Source organism: Cervus canadensis, chromosome 9 (genome assembly GCF_019320065.1).
Source record: "Cervus canadensis isolate Bull #8, Minnesota chromosome 9, ASM1932006v1, whole genome shotgun sequence".
NCBI classification, from domain to species: Eukaryota; Metazoa; Chordata; class Mammalia; order Artiodactyla; family Cervidae; genus Cervus; species Cervus canadensis.
The window spans coordinates 37,976,949-37,999,407 of NC_057394.1; the positions used below are offsets into that span (position 1 = coordinate 37,976,949).

At 37.5% G+C, this 22,459-nt stretch overlaps 1 protein-coding gene across 5 annotated transcripts in view; it reads left to right on the forward strand.

The window, feature by feature from the left end:
• The window catches only part of KLF12 (Kruppel like factor 12), a 521,123-nt gene that overhangs the window by 21,794 nt on the left and 476,870 nt on the right, over window positions 1-22,459 (forward strand). The gene's annotated exons all lie outside the window — the stretch shown is intronic.

Below are 22,459 nucleotides of genomic sequence, written 5' to 3' on the forward strand. Positions count from 1 at the left end.
TCTGTTGTTCCATGTCCAGTTCTGACTGTTGCTTCCTGACCTGAATACAGGTTTCTCAAAAGGCAGGTCAGGTGGTCTGGTATTCCTGTCTCTTTCAGAATTTTCCAGTTAATTTTGATCCACACAGTCAAAGGCTTTGGCATAGTCAATAAAGCAGAAATAAATGTTTTTTGGGACTCTCTTGCTTTTTCAGTGATCCAGCGATGTTTGCAATTTGATCTCTCGTTCCTCTGCCTTTTCTAAAACCAGCTTGAACATCTGGAAGTTCATGGTTCACGTATTGCTGAAACCTGGCTTGGAGAATTTTGAGCATTACTGTAACTACTAGCATGTGAGATGAGTGCAGTTGTGCAGTAGTTTGAGGATTCTTTGGGATTGGAATGAAAACTGACCTTTTCCAGTCCTGTGGCCACTGCTGAGTTTTCCAAATTTGCTGGCATCTTGAGTGCAGCACTTTCACAGCATTATCTTTTAGGATTTGAGATAGCTCAACTAGAATTCCATCACCTCCACTAGCTTTGTTTGTTGTGAGATGCTTCCTAAGGCCCACATGACTTCACATTCCAGGTTGTCTGGTTCTAGGTGAGTGATCTCAGCATCGTGATTATCTGGGTCGTGAAGATATTTTTTGTACAGTTTTTCCGTGTATTCTTGACACCTCTTAATATCTTCTGCTTCTGTTAGATCCATACCATTTCTGTCCTTTATTGTGCCCATCGTTGCATGAAATATTCCCTTGGTACTCTGATTTTCTTGAAGAGATCTCTAGTCTTTCCCATTCTGTTGTTTTCCTCTATTTCTTTTCACTGATCAGTGAGGAAGGGTTTCTTATCTCTCTTTGCTATTCTTGGAGAATTACATCCTGAGGATTTATTTATTCTATAAGTAGAAGTTTGTACTTTCTGACCACCTTCTCCCATTTGCCCACACCTACACTCAGCCTCTAGTAACCACCAGTCTGTCTCTGTATCTGTAATCTTTGGATTTTTATATGTGCCTATTTCCTTTGGGAGCTTTTAAATTTGTTACTTTGCAATAAAATTTAGTATTCCCTAATATTTCTGCAGTATCACATATGTAACTTTTTTGTATTTCCAATGTTGTCTGTTTTTTCTTTTTCTTTTTTACATTCTTTCATTAAATAGTCCACAAGGTGCTTTGCTGTTTTTATTATTTTTCTTTCATAATTCTTTTAGATTTTTAATCATTACTACTCTATTTTTTTCTTGTTTTCTTTTAGTGACTTTTTGCTTATATTTTTTTCAATTCTCCTGTTCTGCTTTTTTTTTTTTTGCTTCATTTTTTTTTAAGCATTTACTTATGAAAACTTTGAAGTTAGTGTTCTGAGTATATCATTTACTATATTTTCTGTTTGTTTTTTATGAAGGAATTACTTTCCTTTTTTCTGTATTGTAATTTTATTATTTAAGTCAAGAATTTCTAAGAATATGTTTTTAAATTTTTGATTATCATTTTCGAGTCTTCAATTTTGTGTTTGCATCTAAATTTTGATTTACATTCAGAGACTGTAATTTTAAAAACATTCTCCTTTTAAAATCACTGGTTTTTTTTTAATGTCTAAGTATATGGTTTACTTTTCTAAATATTCTCTATCAATTTGAATAAAGATAACTTCTCTATTGAGGAATGTGATGTTCTATTTTTTTTCCTGCTAAATTGAGTTTGTTGATTTGTTTTAAATTAAATTCTTTTATTGTTCTATCTTATATTTGTTCTGTCAATTTGATTAATTCAGAAAGTGGTGTATTTTGTTTTACATTCTAATATTTTAAAATCTTAGTTAAACTTTTAAAATGTATTTTTTGTTATTTTAAATTTTTGTAAAATAAAAGTGACATAAAACTTAACTGCCCTTCCCCATAGCCCTTGGCAAGCACCATCCTCCTTTCTGGGTTTTTGAGTCTGACTGTTTTACATACCACGTATAACTACAGTCATATATTATTTGTCATCTTGTCTCTGGCTTTTTTCAGTTAGCACGTTGTCCTCAAAGACCAAGTTTATTGTATCATGTGTTGAGTTTTCTTTTGATTTTTGAGATTGAATAACATTGCATTGTATGTATACTGCATGAACATGGATGGTTGAAAGTCTGTTGAGTCTTAAATTCTTTTGGGTATATAACTTCAAGTGGAATTGCTGTATACTGTTGTAATTCTTCAGTTTTTTGAGAACTTGCTATACAACTTATCACAGGAGCTGTACCACTTTGCATTTTCATCGACTACAAGGGGTTCAGTTTCTCTACATCTTGGCTAATACTTATTGTTTTCTGGGCTTTTAAAGAATACCTTTCTGGCGGGTTTGAAGTAGCATCTTGTGGTTTTCATTTACATTTCTATAAAGATAAAGATAAGTGATGTTGAGCATCTTTTCATGTTCTTTCTGGCCATTTGTATATCTTCTTTGGAGGATTGTTTAAGTCCTTTGCCCATTTTTAATTTGGATTTTTATAGCTGTTTTTGAATTATAGGAGTTCCTTGTATATTCTGGATACTAACCTCTTATCAGATAACATGATTTGCAGATATTTTTCTCCTATTCCATGGGTTCCCTTTTCACCCTGTTGATAGTATCATTTGATGCACAAAAGCTCTCAGTTTTCCTTTTTAGTGCAGTTTATCTTTTTTCCCGTCACCTATGCACTCGGTGTCATATCCAAGAAATCATTGGTAAATTCATTATCATGAAGCTTTTCTCTTGTGTTCTACTTTAAAAGTTTTATAATTTTATATCTTCATTAAATTTTGGCAGCTTTGCTTGTATATGTACTTGTGTATTGTTAGGTATATATAACTCCATGACTTTTCTTAAAATTCTTCTTTTTTTTGGTATTGAATGCCTTTAAAGTTAAATTCATCCTAGACTGCTATTAATACTGCCATTCCTTTTTTTTCTTTATGAGAGACTTTGAATGTTTCTCATTTTACTGTACCAGTTGACTTTGTCTGTCATTAACTTTTTCGTATTGTTTGTTTTATAACATAGTTTTTTTCATCATTTTCTTTTTCTTTCAACCCATTTTATTACCTCTTCTTTTTAATGGTCACATTAACATAATAACAACCATTCCTTTGTTTTCCTTGATTATGATTTTTTTAGTCATTTCATCATACTTCTGTGAATTTAATCAAAATGGTATTTATGTTGTTAAAGTTCCTATGTGACCCCCATCAATTTGGAAGATGCGCTGTACTGTGCTCTTTGACCTACAGTAAGTATTTCAACCCCAGCTTCTTGTTTATAGCTCATATAGTGCAGATGTGTGACAAAGAAAATGCACCATTTCTTTAAGACAACTCTGTTCTGCAATTTTTTTTTTTTGTGACACACTACCGTTGCTAGAACATTTTAGTAACAGATATACACATCTTCAGTGTCTACAGTGTGAAGGGCCCCCTCTTATGTGTGATTATGTGTGATGCCATTGGTTAGCTAATTGCTTGCTTTGAAAAGAGTCAGGAAATAGACTTTCTGCTACATCTTACAGTAAGGCGACTTGTTCTTCTTACATTCTCTCCTTTGTGAGTTTTTTTTTTATTGGTGCCCAGATACAGTGGAGTACCAGTTCAGTTCAGTTGCTTAGCCGTGTCTGACTCTTTGTGACCCTATGGACTGCAGCATGCCAGGCTTCCCTGTCCATCACCAACTCCCGGAGCCTGCTCAAACTCATGTCCATTGAGCCGGTGATGCCATCCAACCATCTCATCCTCTGTCGTCCCTTTCTTCTCCTGCCTTCAATCTTTCCCAGCATCAGAGTCTTTTGCAGTGAGTCGGTTCTTCGCATCAGGTGGCCAAAGTATTGGAGCTTCAGCCTTAGCACCAGTCCTTCCTATGAGTTCTCAGGACTGATTTCCTTTAGGATTGATTGGTTTGATCTCCGTATAGTCCAAGAGACTCTCAAGAGTCTTCTCCAACACCACAGTTCAAAAGCATCAGTTCTTTGGCGCTCAGCTCTCTTTTTAGTCCAACTCTCACATCCATACATGACTACTGGAAAAACCATAGCGTTGACTACATGGACCTTTGTTGGCAAAGTAATGTCTCTGCTTTTTATAATGTGCTATCTAGGTGTGCAATAGCTTTTCTCCTAAAGAGCAAGTGTCTTTTAATTTCATGGCTGCAGTCACCATCTGCAGTGATTTTGGAGCCCAGGGCCTTTTATTCTAAGGATATGAGTCTATGGACACATTGTACTGCTAGTACTCTTCTGTAATTTGCTTGAGAGTTCTGTTTTAAGAGTAGTTCATTGATCTCTTCAAACCCTGGATGGAAAAATTGCTTTAGCTGTATTCAGTTTAAAAAAGTTTTTGGCTTGTTATTCCAGTTTCTACCCTTATCTTGAAAATCATAAAAATCTTTGATCTCCAGATAGATAAAATATCTTCTGAAAAGTCTTGCTGTGAAATGATAAACTGTGTGGTGGAAACAGTCACAGTCGTGAAAATCAACTAATTCTGAATTTATATTCATTATGTGCATGAGATTGCATTGAGATCTTGGGTTAGTTTGTTTGGGCTACCTTGGTAAAGTGCTTCAGACTCAGTAGCTTAAGCAGCACAAATTTATTCTTTCATGGTTCTGGGTACTGTATGTCCCAGACCAGGGCTGGTCTGTAGTGAGGATTTTCTTCCTGGTTTGCAGATGGCCATCCTTTCCCTGTGTCCTTACCTGATAGAGTACTCTGAGGTCTCTCAGTATAAGGACACCAGCCTGGTTTGATTAGAGCCCTACCTAAAGACCTCATTTAATCTTATCACCTCTGTGTGGACCTTATCTCTGAATACAGTCACATTGGGGGTTAGGCCTTCAACATAAACATTTCGGGCAGACACACGTATTCTGTTCATAATAGATCCAAAGCCTAAATTCTGGAAATAGAAAGTTTTAACTTTTGGTTATGTTTCCTATCAGACTGAGTTCTTAATAGTTTGACTTTCAACTACTCAAGTTGTTAAACATTCATGTCTACGTATAATTTAAAGAGATTATTACCTCACCCAGTGAAGGTCTTTATAAAATTACTGTGTAAATATGTGTGTTGGTTTGTGAGAAAAAGAATATATAACTGGACTTTTTTTCACACCTTAGAATAAAGATATGGCCTTCTAAGATAAAACGGTGTTGAAACTATGTAGAGTAATAGTCCAGTTCAGTTCAGTCGCTCAGTCGTGTCTGACTCTTTGCGACCCCATGAATCGCTGCACACCAGGCCTCCCTGTCCATCACCAACTCCCGGCGTTTACTCACACTCGTGCCCATCGAGTCGGTGATACCATCCAGCCATCTCATCCTCTGTCGTCCCCTTCTCCTCCTGCCCCCAGTCCCTCCCAGCATCAGGGTCTTTTCCAATGAGTCATCTCTTCGCATGAGGTGGCCAAAGTACTGGAGTTTCAGCTTCAACATCAGTCCTTCCAATGAACACCCAGGACTGATCGCCTTTAGGATGGACTGGTTGGCTCTCCTTGCAGTCCAAGGGACTCTCAAGAGTCTTCTCCAACACCACAGTTCAGAAGCATCAATTCTTCGGTGCTTTGCTTTCTTCACAGTCCAACTCTCACATCCATACATGACCACTGGAAAAACCATAGCCTTGACTAGACGGCCCTTTGTTGGGAAAGTAATGTCTCTGCTTTTTAATATGCTATTGAGGTTGCTCATAACTTTCCTTCCAAGGAGTAAGCGCCTTTTAATTTCATGGCTGCAGTCACCATCTGGAGTGATTTTGGAGCCCCAAAAAATAAATTCTGACAGTTTCCACTGTCTCCCCATCCATTTCCCATGAGGTGATGGCACCAGATGCCATGATCTTAGTTTTCTGAATGTTAAGCTTTAAGCAACTTTTTCACTTAGGGGTGAGCAAAAAATTGCTGCTTAGGCTTCTGGCTGTACTGCAGTGTTGCTTTTCAAGCAGGACATTAGCTAAAAAGGGTATGGGATAAAGGCTTTTCTTTTTCCATTTTTCCTCTTTTTGGGATTTATCTAGAAGACATATATTTCATTTGGATCTATGGCAAGAAAATGCATACATATTTACTGAATGCCCACTTCAGTGGGTTGAATAGTGGTTCTTAGAAAGGTTTTTCCATTTCTGAATTTGTCATGCAAATGTGATGTGAATGTCATCTAATTTGGAAAGGACTCTGCAGATGCAACTTAAGGTCCTTGAGATGAGGTCATTCTGGATGAGCTGCATGAGCCCTAAGTCCCATATGTGTCCTTATAAGAGGCAAGGGAGAATAGGTGATATAAGACAGAGGTAGAAATTGGAGAGGTGTAGCCATAAGCCAAGACCACCATGTGATGCCAGCAGCCAACAGAAGCTGGAAGAGGTAAGGCATGGATTCTCTTCTAGAGGCTTCTGAGTAGTGTGGCCCTTTTACCACCTTGATTTTGGACTTCTGCCCTCCAGACTGTGGGAGAGGAATTTCTGTTAGGGCAGCCTCAGGATACTAATCCTCCTCCCCATCTCCCTGCCATGGGGAAGTTGTTTTTCAGTCCCCAAGTTGTGTCTGACTCTTTGTGACCCCATGGACTGCAGCACGCTGGGCTTCCCTGTCCTTCACTGTCTGCTGGAGTTTGCCCAAGTTCATGTCCATTGAGTTGGTGATGCTATCCAACCATGTCATCCTCTCTCACCCTCTTCTCCTCCTGCCTTCAATCTTTCCCAGCATCAGGGTGTTTTCCAATGAGTTACCTCTCACATCAGGTGGCCAAAGTATTAGAGCTTCAGCATCAGTCCTTTCAGTGAGTATTCAGGCTTGATTTCCTTTAAGATTAATTGATTTAATCTCCTTGCTGTGCAAGGGACTCTCACGAGTCTTCTCCATCACCACAATTTGAAAGCGTCAGTTCTTCGGTCCTCTGCCTTCTTTATGGTCCAGGCATAGGGAAGACATTCTGCTAACTGCTAGGAGTGCAGAATTGGGCAAGACAAATAACCTTGTCACCAGGAAATCAGAGTTTTTAAAATGTAAACCAAAACATAGTAAAATATTACAATAAATTTTATATTACAGTAAATATTGTCATAAAATCTTGCAATGAGTTACAGTAAATTTGTACAGAGCATATTGGGAACACTGAAGGGTACAGCTAGTGTTGTAAATTTGCAGAGTTTGGAGGATTCATCGAGGATGAAACTTTTGATCTCAGTTTGAATGAGGAGTAATAAAAGTGTGCCTGGAAGAACGGGGATGGGGGAGAAACATGTGAAACAGCTGGTCCTGCTCTTTTAACCCCTCCTGGGAGATGAGCTCCCATCTGAGGGCTCAGTCTGTTCAAGTATTGGGTGCAGAACTGTTTCTTGAAGTGACATTGTCAAGCTGAAACTGCCAGGCTCTAATAGTCTGTCCCTGTGATACATGAAAAGGTATCTAAAAAAATCATCCTCCAGCCATGCTTTGTCATTTAGTCTTCTGGCTCAGTACCTTTGGCAGTTCAGAGAGGAGTATGAAGTTAGTACTTAATGTGTTGCAAGTTAAAGCTCTGTATGTTCTGTGATTGGGGGTCTGCAGACTTTTGCATCAAGGGCCAGAAAGTAAATGTTTTAGACTTTGTCGGCATGTCACATAAAGTGTCTGGGGGTGTGTGTGTGTATAAGTATATATATATATATGTATATATTTATTTTCCTAAACACACACACATATATATATATTTACAGCTTTTAAATATATATATGTATGTGTGTGTTTTTGTGTGTGCATAGATGTGAAAATAACCCTTTAACAATGTAAAAACTTTTAAGAGAACAGACCTTACAAGAACAGGTCACAGGCTCTGTTCGGTCTGCTGACTGTTGTTCTATGATGTGTTAATGTCTTAAATTAGGGGTCCTTTTTGCTTTTGAAAGGAGAATCAAGTATTTCTGCTCTAAAGAATAGATACTGAATATGAACAGCTTAAAATCTGAGCCAGAGTATGATTATTGCACTTTATAGCTTTCTAACCTCAAACAAAGATTGAACAAGTATAGAGATGACCAGATAAATGCTTGCTTTATTCAAAATTCTTGCCTTTTTAAAATAATAAATTGAACTTATAAAGTATATATATCAAAGACCCCCACAAAAGAAGAAGTATGCCATCTTGATGATTTCTCTGCTTATACCACTTTGAAAGACTACATTTCTGTCTGGTAACTGATAGCACTTTTAAAAGGTCATCTCTTTCCTCGGTGCAGATACTTCTCTATGTGAGATGTTGTACTTCTAAAGGTGCCTCAGAAGGTTGTGTTCTTTAGCATGAATGATTGAACGGACATGTCAGATCATCTTGTGAGAGAACTTATTATTAAATTGTCTTCTCTTTTTTTCACTCACAGCTTCCGAAACATCCCAAACAAAGAGCTTGTAGCTTTTAGAAACTGTCAGCAAATTATGTTAGGATTATTTTAAATTCTTTCAAGGTAAGCGTGTATAGCTTACCTCAAAGATGACTTTATTTTTAGTTCCAGCAGTGCTGTTGCAAATTAGGTGTTAGAAAAACATTATACTGAGGTTAAAATGAAAAGAATATTAAGGATATTTCAAAAACTGTGTTACCACTCAAACTTCTTGCAAAGTATAGTGCAGTTTCCATTTGTTCTTTTCTCCCCTCACTGAGTACACAGAGTTCAAGTGAATCGGTGAAATTTTCTGAGGCAAAAGGTAATTGTGGATTCAAATTGTATTATAGAGATCAATCTCAAATACAGAGTTAGAATATGTAGTAGTTTCTTGTGCTGCATGTGGTGCTTATATCCTATTTCTAGGATATAAACCCCTCCTTGCCAGCCAACACCACCCAACCTTAATCTCAGATTTCTTTTAGCCTCATCTCTCATCTCTACCTTCTTTCAGAGGAGAATATCAAGTCAATTGAATTCAGACCATCTGTGATGTCCTTGGTGAAATGTGGCAAAAAATAAAAGGAGTTAGAATCCTGTTTCTTCCAGGGCCTGTTTAGTTGTTTAAACCCACTCATCTGTAAAATGGGAATGATAATGGTATTTATTCTGTGTTTGTAGAGAGGATTACAGAAGCTGTGTGCAATGCTTCATCATAGTGCATGGCAGGGATATGGCCAGTAGACAGTAGTAGATATTATTGGATATTGTTCTACTCTCCAGTCTAGAGGAAGAGAGAGAAAATAGATTGAATAGCCTATAGTGTTCAAGTTGTGCTAAGACCAGTAGTAGAGGGAAGGTAATGGTAGTTCCTTGTAGAGGTTCTAGGAAACTCTGTGGAGGGATGGCTTATGAGCCCCACCTTGATGGGTGGGTTGCTTTGAATGGGTGGAGGGAGAGGAAAGGGCTGTCCACATACAGGAAGCAGCTTGAGCTCAGGGTGAGGCAGGAAGTGTTGGGTGTGTGTAGGGCTGAGGTCCACTGTGGCTGATTTAGCCCACAGCAATGCTTTCTTTGGAAATATACAATGCTTTAAAACACTTGAGCCCACAGAGTAACACGAAAGGTTTCATTTAAATCTAGATTTCCAGTTTTTCTTAAAAAGTTTGTTTACAGCTGTTTGTTGAAACTTACCACCATTCCTTAGTCTCGTATTGTTTTAATTAATATATTTTAGCATCTTAATATAGCTCAAATCTTTAAATGCCTTGGTTATTGTTGCTACTTTATTCAGTGTGTTCCTGTAGGCAGTTTCTGTTGGCTTGGATTAATATTTTTTATCAGGTTAAGGAAGCATCATTTTTTCACCAAGAATTACTGTCAAGAATAGACTTTGAATTTTATCAAATGTTTTGGGGCATATTATGATTTTTCTTTTTGACATACTGCTGCTTTGCTTTATAGTATGTTTCTTTTCATAGGTAAATTAGTAAGTTTCCCATGTTTTTCTGTGCTCTAGAGCATCAGAATAATCTTTTCTTCTAAAAGTTATTGTAAAATATATTATCTGTTCCATAAATGTTGGGAAACTTGATGTTTGTATCTGTCTTTTTGAAATAATTGTTTTTTTCCCCCTCTAGCACCTCACTGAATCTGTCCTGTAGTGATTGATTCAGTCAGATTTCTTACCTCTTTTTTAAATCAATATTGGTTGATATCCATGGTTACACCAAAATAATCTTGTGGTTATTTTCAAATTCAGTAGCATAATTTTGAACATAAAATATTTTCAAAATATTTTATTTGGTAATTAAAAGCAGTTCTTAATTTCATGATTTTTGTATCATATCTTTAAAATGAACTAGTTTATGATTTCTTTTTTACTTTTTTTCTTTCTGTATTATTGAGGTATATTTGACATGCAGCACAGTATAGGTTTAATAATTTGACTTATATACTTTATGACATTACTACAATGGTAAGTGAACATTGTGGTTGTTCACTAAACATTTCACATAGGTACAAAGTGTTTTCTTGTAATGAGGACTCTCAGGATGTATTCTCTTAACAACGTTCATATATAACATGCAGGAGTGTTAATCCTGTATATTGCACACCTAATATTTATCTTATAACTGGAAATTTGTACCTTTTGATCACTTTCATCCAAATCCCTCTCCCTCCTCCATGTACATTACAAAGTGATCACCATGTTAAGTCTGGTTTCCGTCACCATACAAAGACATTACAGTATCATTGACTGTATTCACTATGTTGTACATTTTATCTCTGGAACTCATTTATTTTATAACTGGAAGTTTTTACCTTTTAGGGAGCCATCTGTTTGTTTTGTCTATAACTGTGTCTGTTTTGTTAGCTTTGTTCATTTGTTTTGTTTTTAGGTTCCACGTGTAAAGTCATATGGTGTTTTTCCTTCTCTGACTTATTTCACTTAAAATAATACCTTCTCGATGCACGTTGTTGCATATGGCAAGGTTTCATTCCTTTTTATGGCTGAGTAATATTCCATTTGATATAGACTTTACATTTTGTTATTTTTCAGTCAGGAAAGTCTGATTTACAATTCCTCCATTTATATATATAGATATGTTTTCTTCATCAATCTGTCAGGGAGCACTTAGGTTACTTCCATATCTTGGCTATTGTAAATAATGCTACTCTCAACATAGGGGTGCATGTATCATTTTGAATTAGTCTTTTTATTTTCTTTGGAAAAAATATCCAGAAGTAGAATTGCTATATCTTAAGGAAGTTCTATTTTTATTTTTTAAAGGAAACTGTACTGTTTTCCATAGTGGCTGTGCCAACTCACATTCCCACCAACAGTGCACAGGGGTTCAGTTTTCTCAACATCCTCTTGTTATTTGTTGTTTTTTTGATAATAGCCATTCTGACATGTGTGGGGTGATAGCCCATTGTAGTCTGGTTTTGCATTTCCCTGATGATTAGTGATGTTGAGCGTCTTTTCATGTGTCTGTTGCCTATCAGTATGTCTTCCTTGGAAAAATATTAAGTTTCTCTATTTTTTAATTGGAGTATTTTGTTCATTTATGTTGAGTTGTATAAATTCTTTGTATATGTTGGATATTAATCCCTCATCAGTTTCCAAATATCTCCTCCCATTCAGTAGGTGGCCTTTGGCCTTTTCATTTTGTTGATAGTTTCCTTCACTGTGCATATGCTTTTTTGTTTGATACCTCATTTTATCACTTAAAAAAATTCAAGTTCAGTAATTTTTTCTGTTGCATTTTATAATTGATTATTTCAAAGTGATTAGATTTTACATTTAGTTATTTTTTAATTAAAAAATCTGATTTACAATTTTTGGATTTTGGCATTTATTTAGAATCTTCATGGGAATATGATTAATTTAGATAGAATTTCTATGTATATTTAAAAATAAAGTTTATTTAACTTTAATAGAAAATTTGATGTAAATATGCTCAACTTTTGTCTTTTGCTCTTGAAGAGTTGTACTTTGCTTCTTGAAGAAAGACCATATGTAAATGAACATTAGAGTTTCTCAAAGTCGGAGACCAATTGGAATCAGTAGGAATTTAGTGAAACAGTTGGGCCCAGGAGATTCAAAGGAAGTCAGAAATACCTAGATTATGGATAAATTATTATTGCTATCACAGAGAACTTAAGTATATATATACATACTCATGGAGATGAAGGACATACTTTAAAATAAAAGGGCTTTTTTCTGATCTCTCTAGAGTACTAAGCATCTATGATACAGTTAATTTCTTAAGCAAATCATACCGAATGTGGGCATTTTCCCTTTGGTTCCTGTACTGTGACTAAGCATAGGTGTACCGTCCTTCAAGTACAGGGCAAGTACAGGCCTAGCTTTCCTTAATTTCTTGTTTCTGTTGTGTGATTTATTTCTCTAAGCTGATTCTTATTCTTTAAATTGAGATATACATATACACACACACACACACACATACAGCATACATATACCTAGAGACCTCATACTCAAACAAGTAGAATGTAAAATGATCTAAAAGGTGATGTGTTAATGGTTCTTTTTACTCTTTATTTCTGTGGCGATATGAATATCTTGAAATTCAGCTTATTTATTTTAGCTTAGTATGATTATACTGTGATTTTAAATTTTGATTGGAAAGTTTGTAGAAAAATTGCATACTCTACCCAGGATATTTGCTCTTAGAAATTGGATCCTCAGTACACATGTGTCCCATAGAGGTGGCTTTATTCCTTTTCCTTTGAGCTGTTTTGAAGTGGAACTAACTCCCTTGCCCAGATTTTACCATCATAATACAGAACAAGAATAGGAAAGACTTTCTTGAATTGTTTCGCTTGGCTGTATTTTGTGGTTAGTGGGAGATAGATTTGAGTTGCAAAGTTTACCTTGTTGTCTTTATAGACAGTGAAGAATACCTAACAATACTTGGGTTGGAGCAGGTGTCTAAAATCATCTGTTTAGCATAACACGATTTTTGTTTTCTAGGCAGTTACATTTTTTGAATTCAATTTAATATATGGTCTTGATAATGATAAGCAGATTTTCTACCAACAGTTTTGTAAGTATATATTGATTTTGTTTCTCCAGAAAATGTCACTATTTCTTATCAATAAAATGAAGGTTTTGAAAAATTTTGAGCATTTGATAATTAAGAAAACACATCTTGAAATGTAGTGCTGAGTGGAGGAATTGGAATTTCAATTTTAAAGTGCCCTAAATTAGTCTGTTTTGTTATGTTAGAAACCATTAATTTCCCTTTGTAGTGAAGTATAATCGCAGTTTCGCCAATATTTAAAATAGTAAATGAACTTTTCAGATAATTATATGAAAGTTTTATGTTAGGTATTTGAACTCAGTTTTAATGTCTAAGATGTCCATTTTCAAAAGAAAATTGGTGCAGACATCTGTTGAAATACCTGTATTGTCAAAACAGTCCTAAATAACCAGTTTGCCTGTTTATGAGTCTACAAGCATTTCCTGTCTACAGGTAAAGCCCAGATGAAGCCTTTAATAGCTAGGAAGCAGCAAATGTGATTATGAAATATAATTGACTGTGAGTGCCTTGAGGACAGGGACAAAGCTTTATAAATAGCCTTGAATTCCCAGTAACTGTGGTACAAGCTACAGAGTAGGGGCTCAATCAAGTGTGTAAAATTCAATTACACCATTTCTTTTTAAAGCTGACAAGAAATTGCTATCTCATAACTACCTTAATTTTATTATAATAAGAGATGAGGCCAAGTAGCAGTGTCTGGGCTTGAGTCTGTCTTTTTTTTTTTCCCTCTCCTCCGCACACTTTCTCCTGAAACGTGGCAGCAATGTCATTTGCCCTGCCTTTCTTTCTCTTTACAAAAAACCTTCCTCTTTTCCTTTGGACGTCATTACACACTGTGTATTAGTTTTTTTTTTTTCCTTTTATTGTCAGTGCTTGAATATTGCATTACTTGAACAAACACTTCATCCTTTCGTGGAAAAAGTCCTTCAGAGGCTCTGTTCCTGTTAACACCTTCAGGTTGGAAGCCAAGTAGTGCTGTCTTCTCCACTTGTACGCTGCTGAGAGCAGCCAAGAATTCTGCCACCCCCCTCCCAATCTCCCGCATTCCATTCCATATGAATTTACTCTTTTACCAAAGATCCTGTTCTTCTTTTTTCAAACTTCTCTTCCCCTTGCTTGCCTGCTCAGTACTATTTTTTTTTTTTTTAATTAAACTTTTGCTTTGTGGATGAATCTTCAGTAAGGTCAACTCATTCTCTGTGTTGTCTTTCCAGGTGACTCAGGTAAAGAATCTGCCTGCCAATGCAGGAGATGCAGGTTTGATCCCTGGGTCAGAAAGGTCTCCTGGAGAAGGGACTGGCAACCCTAAGAGTCGTAAAGAGTCAGACACGACTGAGCACGCGTGCATGCACACATTCTCTATGTTGTATGATGCTTCTAATTAAACTGTTTCACATGTAATCATGACGTGACTTTATGTTTTTAGCTTTGCTTCCCATTTTCCCTTTATCGATCAGATTATATTTTAAAAATTTTAAATAAAGAACCTGTGATAAAGTTAAACATCATTAGGGATAAAACTCAATTTTGTTTGGGATACAAAGCCCGGGTAGTTGTAGTTCCAGAAAAGACTTGCTTTTGAAAATTCTGAAATGGCTAAATAAGACACTATTTCCTTTTGATAGTTATCTCCTGACCTTCCTTACTGTCAGAACTTGGTGCTGTACTTGACTCTGGTGATGTACCACAATTCATGGTGAACTGTGCAGTTTATGGTCTTAAAAAAAGGCAAATAATTTCAGAAATTAATTTAAAAAAGTGGCTAAAGAGCTATAGAGGAAAAGTATACAGAGTTCCTGTGGAACCTATATGGAGCATAAAGGGGGACCTGACCTACATTAGTAATGTTTACTCATCAAGTTTAAAATATATGAGAACCTATCTACTCCATATTTTATCTCCCAGTCACCATGGTTTCTCATGGCTATTCTGTTCGGTATGTAGGCATGCTCAGTCACTTCCGTTTGCAATCCTATGGACTGTAGCCTGCTAGGCTCCCTGTCCATGGGATCCTCCAGGCAAGAATACTGGAGTGGGTGGCCGTATTGTCCTCCAGGGAATCTTTCGTACCCAGGGATTGCACTTGAGCCTCGCAGCGTCTCCTGCATTGCAGGCAGATTCTTTACCTACTGAGTCACCTGTTTCATATTGCTAGTCTGTTGCTTCCTAAACTAAATCTAATGAATTTAGAAGTTCATAGATTAATTAGTAAGACTATATATGTTTAAGGACTTATATCCTAAACCAAGAGAATGTTTTCTTGATAGAACATTCTGATTCCTGGAATTGTATGCCAGCTCTACTATAGTATATTTTCACTCTATGATACTGGGAAAACGGTGGTACCATAAAGAGAAATAAGGAGAAGCTGAGAGAGATGTAGGGGAACTGGAGATAAACAGTAAATACCATGTGACTTGACCAAGAGGTTCTGTTCATTCCAAGCATCGGGTACATGGATTCACTGAAACCATATGATATTTACCACACATTTAATCTTTAATGATTTGGAGGTCACGCAAGTCAAGAAATTTTGGTATCTTACTCATCTTTATGAATTTCTCTTTATGTGAATATGCAGAAATGTCAGTCTGAAAAGTTGCAGTTGAGTGAATGTGGGATGACGCAGAGCATGAGTTTAGTCACTCACTGAATATCTCTACCTGTCCACAGAGAAATAGTGATACAATACTCAACACTGTGTAGAAAGAAAGTGTGCAAATCATTGAAATAATGAGCTAAAAATAGATTCAGCTGTGACTTGCAAGCCCCAAAATCATCTTATCTGGGAAATTTCCTTATCTGTGTATGCCTCTTTATTTTTGTATGCAATGTGTGTGTATTACGATAATAACAGGATAAAATCAATATGTAACCCAGTTTTAGAAAGGTAATTTTTCCACTGGGAAAATTGTTCTCACCTTTTTTGTATTAAATTAACTTTTTAGGATCCATTACAGGGTCATATTTTAGCTAATAACTTCACCTACTTCTAATGTATTTCTATCATTGTCTGTAAATCACTATGTAAACTGTGATGCAGTAATAAAGTAGGTCTCATGTTGATGAGTTATTTGTGTAATCATTGTACTTTATTTGATAATATCATAAGAGATTAAGCCTTTTGAAATTAGGCAAGATTGAATTTTGGCTCATCATTATGTATTCATGGTGATTTTGAAGTTGTCTTTTTCCCTTGTGGATCATTTCAGTGCTAGGGAAGCATTTCTTTAATGGTGAATATCTATTTTTCACTCAAAATATCCATAAAGTCAAATACAAATAGCACATTATATCTTACTCAAATACCTCTAATTGAAAGTTGGACTTTATACTTCAGAATTCTCTGTGGGGTGAATTTGGGCCACTTAGGAGATTGTTTTCTTGTTAGTGACCACTAGTAGCCAGTATGTATGTGCTTGTTCTGGTATACACTGTGTTTTAGATTTAGAGTACCTCCAAATGGCATTTTCTATGCTTTGTGGATATTTCTTAGCATCTAGATGAATGTCTTGACACACACAAAGTTTAAAAAATTTTTTAAAATTTTGTTTTACTTTTGGAGTTATGATTGTTTTACAGGGTTGCCTTAGTTTCCACTGTACAGCAAAGTGAATCAGCTATATGTGTACACATCCCCCCTCCCTCTTAAGCCTCTTTCCTATCCTGCCCCTTTAGGTCATTACAGGGCACAGAGCTGAGCTCTCTGTGCTACATAGCACACAGACTTTTAAAATCACACTGTTTTAATTTGATACCATGAAGAAAGCCTTAAATGACCAGCTAAAAGGATACTCCCGTTTAGTAATCTTAAAAATTGAACTTAAAAGTTTTTCAACAGCTAGGATGAAATTCTGCAATGTCCTAGGATTTGTTTTCTGATGGAATTTTTAGAAAAAAAAAAGTGGTAAATTATTTACTTAATTTAAAATTTACAGCACTTTGCGTGAGTGGTACATTTATGCTACATAAATTGTCAGCATTTCAGTATGTTTCCGCTATGATATACCGCACTCTCCTATTATCTCTGGTCTCTTAAAACAAGTAAGAGTAAGCTTTAGACATGGGACACCATCATCCCTAAATACCTCAGTGAAAGTTTTCCCAGGGAAGAACACTCTACACAACTGCTGTAGTTAACGCAGCCAGCCCTCTGATCCACAGACCTCATTCTGATTTTACCAGCTGCCCCATTGCTTGTTTTCCCTTCTGGTCAGAAATCCATCCCAGAATATACATCGAAGTCAGTGGACATACCTGTTCCCACTCCTTGAATCAGGACCATTTCCTCAGTCATTCCCTGTCTCTCAAGTGTAGGCTACAGACCTACATCCTGGAGGAAGATCCTGAGCCATTTGGTAATGTTAGTTTTGATCATCATGTGTGTGTCTGCAGGATTTCCCTTCCAAAGGCACCATTTCCCCCTTTGTAACTGGGAGGTTATCTGAGATTACACCAGGATGCCTTCATCAAAGCGCCATCCACCAGGCTTATTCTCCATTGACTGCTGCTCTGCCTGAATCAGCCGACATAGGGATAGTTGCCAAGTGGTGATTTTCATTTCCTGTCATTCCTTCTAGTGGTGATCTACTTTATGGAAGTACTTTCCCTTCTTCCTCATTTGTTTATTTATTTTTTCATGTGTCACAGATTCTTCATGTATTTAGGGGGTTCTGATCCATCACTATCCTTACTTATTTTGATGTTCACATTGTCCCAAATTTGGCAAATGAGGATCTCTTTCAAAGTAGCTTGTGTGTCTTTTGACACATTCTCATCAGTCTTGGGTTTCCCTTGTGGCTCAGCTGGTAAAGAATCTGCCTGCAATGCGGGAGACCTGGGTTCGATCCCTGGGTGGGAAGATCCCCTGGGGAACAGAAAGGCTACTCACTCCAGTATTCTGGCCTGGGGAATTCCATGGACTATAGTCCATGGGATCACAAAGAGTTGGACACGACTGAGTGACTTTTGCTGTTACTTTTCTTTCATCAGTCTTGGAGCACTTTCTTACTTCGTGACACAAGAAGCTATCCCAGGCTTGTTTTTGCAATTTTCCTTGCCCCATCCTTGCAGTAAGCTGTATTTTTCAGGTAGCCCTTGTTCCTGTCAGTGAACAGTGGTATTCAGAAGCTTCAGATCTGGGCCCTCCCAGTAGACCTGAGGAAACACGTCCATGCAAGTATTTTTACCCACATGAACACACCTGGTGGCTCAGTGGTAAAAAATCAGCCTGCAGTGCAGGAGATGTGAGTGCCGTCCCTGGGTCAGGAAGATCCCTTGGAGGAGGGCATGACAACCCACTCAGTATTTTTGCCGGAAAGTCTCTGTGGCCCGAGGAGTCTGGTAGGCTGTGGTCCATGGAGTCACAAGAGTTGGACATGACTGAAGTCACTGAACATGTGCCTACTCATAAACATTTCGTCTGTGCTGCTGCTAAGTCACTTCAGTCGTGTCTCACTCTGTGCGAGCCCATAGACGGCAGCCCACCAGGTTCCTCCATCCCTGGGATTCTCCAGGCAAGAACGCTGGAGTGGGCTGCCATTTCCTTCTCCAATGCATGAGAGTGAAAAGTGAAAGGGAAGTCGCTCAGTCTTGTCCGACTCTTAGCGACCCCATGGACTGCAGCCCACCAGGCTCCTCCCTCCATGGGATTTTCCAGGCAAGAGTACTGGAGTGGGCTGCCATTGCCTTCTCCGGGGAGTGTGTATATATATTAAAAAAAGCTAAATTCATAATTATACTTTCAATTCTAACCCCACGTGTCTTTCCAGCTTTTGCCCTTTGTATGTTTGTAAATACCTGGTCAAGCAGTGAGAAGCCTGATCCTGGTTCGTGTCAGTATACACCCTTGTTTGCTCAGTCATGTTACTGTTTTCCCTATCCATTCTCTGTCTTACTGTCTGCTGTCTCCTTACCGTCCACCCCCTCACTGCCCTGTGACTTCAGTCACTGATGGATAGCTGCTAACATGCATCAGTACTTTTCCTTTCTGTATCACTCTCACCCCCACCCCCAGCCCCACTTTCCAGGTGCTTGCGGCCAGTGGGTATGCTTATCTGCATCCGCTATCTCCGCCCCACCCCCCCAACCCCGGCTCCACCCTCTTCCCCATCCCGTCAGCTCCCCATGTTCTCAGGTGCTGCTGGCCAAACAATGCAATAATACTTTATGGTAGAATTCCGTGAACAGAGGAGCCTGGCAAGCCACAGTCCATGGGGTTGTAAAGAGTCAGATATGACTGAGTGACTTTCACTTGTACCATCTTAACACCTTTAGTACTGTTGCTAGGATGTGTTATTAAAATTTTTTTCAGTTTAAATCAAAATTTTTTTTTTTTTTAATGAGGGATTACTCTGTGAGGGGTATCACACTGCGTATATTACAGAAATGAAGATAGACACAGTCCTGCAATGTGGGAGATCCAGGTTTGATTCCCTGGGTCGGGAAGATTCCCTGGAGAAGGGAATGGCTACCCATGCCAATATTCTTGCCTGGAGAATTCCATGGATAGAGGAGCCTGGCGGGCTACAATCCATGGGGTCGGCAAGGAATCAGACACAACTGAGACTAATGCTTTCACTTTTCCACTCATTATGGGACCATGACTAGAGGGTGAAATAGCTGAATTTTACAAAGAAGAAAGAATGTTAAGGATGTACACTGAAAGTGTCTCCCTAGTAACCCTGTATTAGTGACTTCTTTCTCCTACAAGATTTCCCAAGTGAATTATTTGGTATTTGTGGTGTGAATATGTTATGTGGCCAGCCTAGAGGAATGATTTGGAGAGTAGCAGTCTCTGAGTACGAGACCAGTGTGTTGGTTTGATGATCTTGGTGTAGTGTTGGTCAGGCTATTTTTATTATTCAGTTTTTTTTTTTTGCTTGGTTGGAAGGGACTTGCTGATGTTTCTGAGCAAGGTTGTAAAGGATTCATATGCTTATGGGGCTTGACCCAAGGCAAAGAGATTTCTCTAAAGTCATTTATAGAATAATAGGAATTTGGACTTCCCTGTTGGTTAGTGGTAAAGAATCCACCTGCCAAGCTGGAGATGTGGATTCAGGCCTCATATGGGAAGATCCCCTGGAGAAGGAAATGGCAACCCACTCCAGTATTCTTGCCTGGAGAATCCCATGGACAGAGGAGAATGGCAGGCTACCGTCCATGGGGTCGCAGAGAGTCAGACACAACTCAGTGACTGAACAACAACGATTCGGAATATAAATCCAACAGCAGGAAAAGAAGTCATAAAAATAGCCTTTGCTAACTTCAGAAAGTAAACACATGTTAATGAAACGTCACTCATTTGTGTTATATAAAACAGGGCTTGTGGCATATAGCATATTCTCACTTTAAGGATTTAAAATAACCAGTGTCCCACGTGAGCTTGTTTACTTGTTTGCTAATTAAACATAATTGCTTAATAATAGTTGAGTGCTGCATGAACTAGCTAGAAAAATATTTTCTAAAAATTGTTAAGCCAATGATGAAGACTCCTTGCATAAAAATTCAAAAACAAAGGTTACCAAGGTCTGATTTATATAATGGCTCTTTTCTGTGGTATTGACTATCTGGGAAGTGTGCATTCCTTTCTCCTGGCACAATCCATGTATGAGGTTTTATACGGCCATTCATTATTCAGTATACAGGTCTCCAGGGCATGAGCCCTGGAGAGTAATGGGAGCTTAAAGGAGCTTTGGAAAGCATCTGTCTCCTGTAGATAAAGGTAAAGTGACTTGCACTCGGTTATGGAGTTTGAGTGCAGTAGAGCCAGGGGCCCAGACGGAAACTAAGCTCTTCTGGCTCTAAGTCAAAGATCTGTGCCCGAGGTCTTAGTGCTTCTGGATTTGGGGGTGATGGTAGTGGTCATAATAACAGCAATAATGAATTGCACAATCATAACAATTTAAAATTTAGTTTATATAGTTATAGAAGTAATGTAAATACATTATAAAAATAAATTAATATGATTATATATTATATAAATAGTAGTTATATAATAATAATTATAATAATTATTATTTGATTAGCAAAACAGTTTGTAACTCCAAGCTTTTGCCAGGAGGTAAGCAATGCCAGTGGTTAGTAATTACCTGGACCATTTTTAACACTTAATTGAAATGGGCAATGTTCTCTTGTCAGTGTAATAGGCAGTGTTCTCTTGTCAGTGTTTAATTTCAAGAATCTGAGCAGTGAGTTCAGCTGTATCTGTGAGTGATAAGCTGACAAGCAGAATTTCCTTTGGTATAATGGCTAAAACGGTTCCAGTCCTGGAATCAGGATTTCTGGGACCTGAGGACAGAGGAAATTTCTGGGACAGAGGAAAATTTACAGGGCCTTAACTATCATTTGGTAGTAGATGCTAAATGGGCCTGTAAAAGTTAGTTTAGCTGGGTGTTTCCATTTCTTAGTTTCTTTCTTGGAGTTTTATGTATTTGAAAAGGGAGAGAATGGAAAATTGAATTCAGACTTACTGTGTGGTGGGCCAGTAGATGCACCTGTAAGTAAAAAGGAATATTTCAAAAAAGTGTTTGGGGAGCATTTCTTAGAGTTGGAGCTTGTATTATGTGGAAGAGCATTTCATAGAGTTGGAGCTTGTATTATGGAGAAATACTAAGTGTTGCTTTAGAGAAAAGTCGCTTTGCAGTTGCAGACATTTAAATCATCAAAGCACATGAATATATGTATAACATTTTAAAGTATGCTGTGTGGTTAAATGTTTGGAAAAATACTTAAGAATGTGTTAAAAATGTTGGGATATAGTGTCTGAGTCTTGTTAAGCAGCAACTCTCAACAGCATATGTAGTGTTTGGATCTTCGGGCCAGGGTTGTGATGCTTTACACGTTACTGTGATTTAATAATGGCTTTTTTGAAATTTAAAACTGTTTAAGCTCTCTGGAGAAGGAAATGGCAACCCACTTCAGTATTCTTGCCTGGGAAATCCCATGGACACAGGAGCCCTGAGGGCTGCAGTCCATGGGTTTGCAAAAGAGTTGGACATGACTTAGCAACTAAACAACAACAACAACAACAAATAAGTTCTACAGTTGTGTTTAAAACTCATCCATGTTGTGATTTCTCTCTCCGTTTTCCTCCTGTATTTGGTTGTCGATGAAAGAGAAAAGTCCCGGTACATGGACCTGGCAAAGACGTATAATACATACTACCCATTTTCTCAGTGTTAAAAAGTTCACTTGCAGATGTTTGTAGAAATGATATACTCCGTTGTGCTTTCTGAAAATGCCATGTCTCCTAAAAATCCTTTGAGAGGAGGGAAAAAAAAGCCTGTCCCCCTAAAACCACACCCTTATTTTATTATAGTATAAAGTCCTTGGCAGACTCCCAGGTTTGCCATGTTTGAATTGTGCTTAGATAGTCTTCAGAGACAAAATTATTTCTGAACATGGTATTTGTATTCGTTTTTAACTGAATTTGTATTACCATAATATGAACAATGTATTTTTTCTGTTTTAAGAGTTAGAAGTAAACTAACTTAAGTAAAGTGAACGCATGCAGAAAAAGAGAGTTGGAATTTGAACTCAG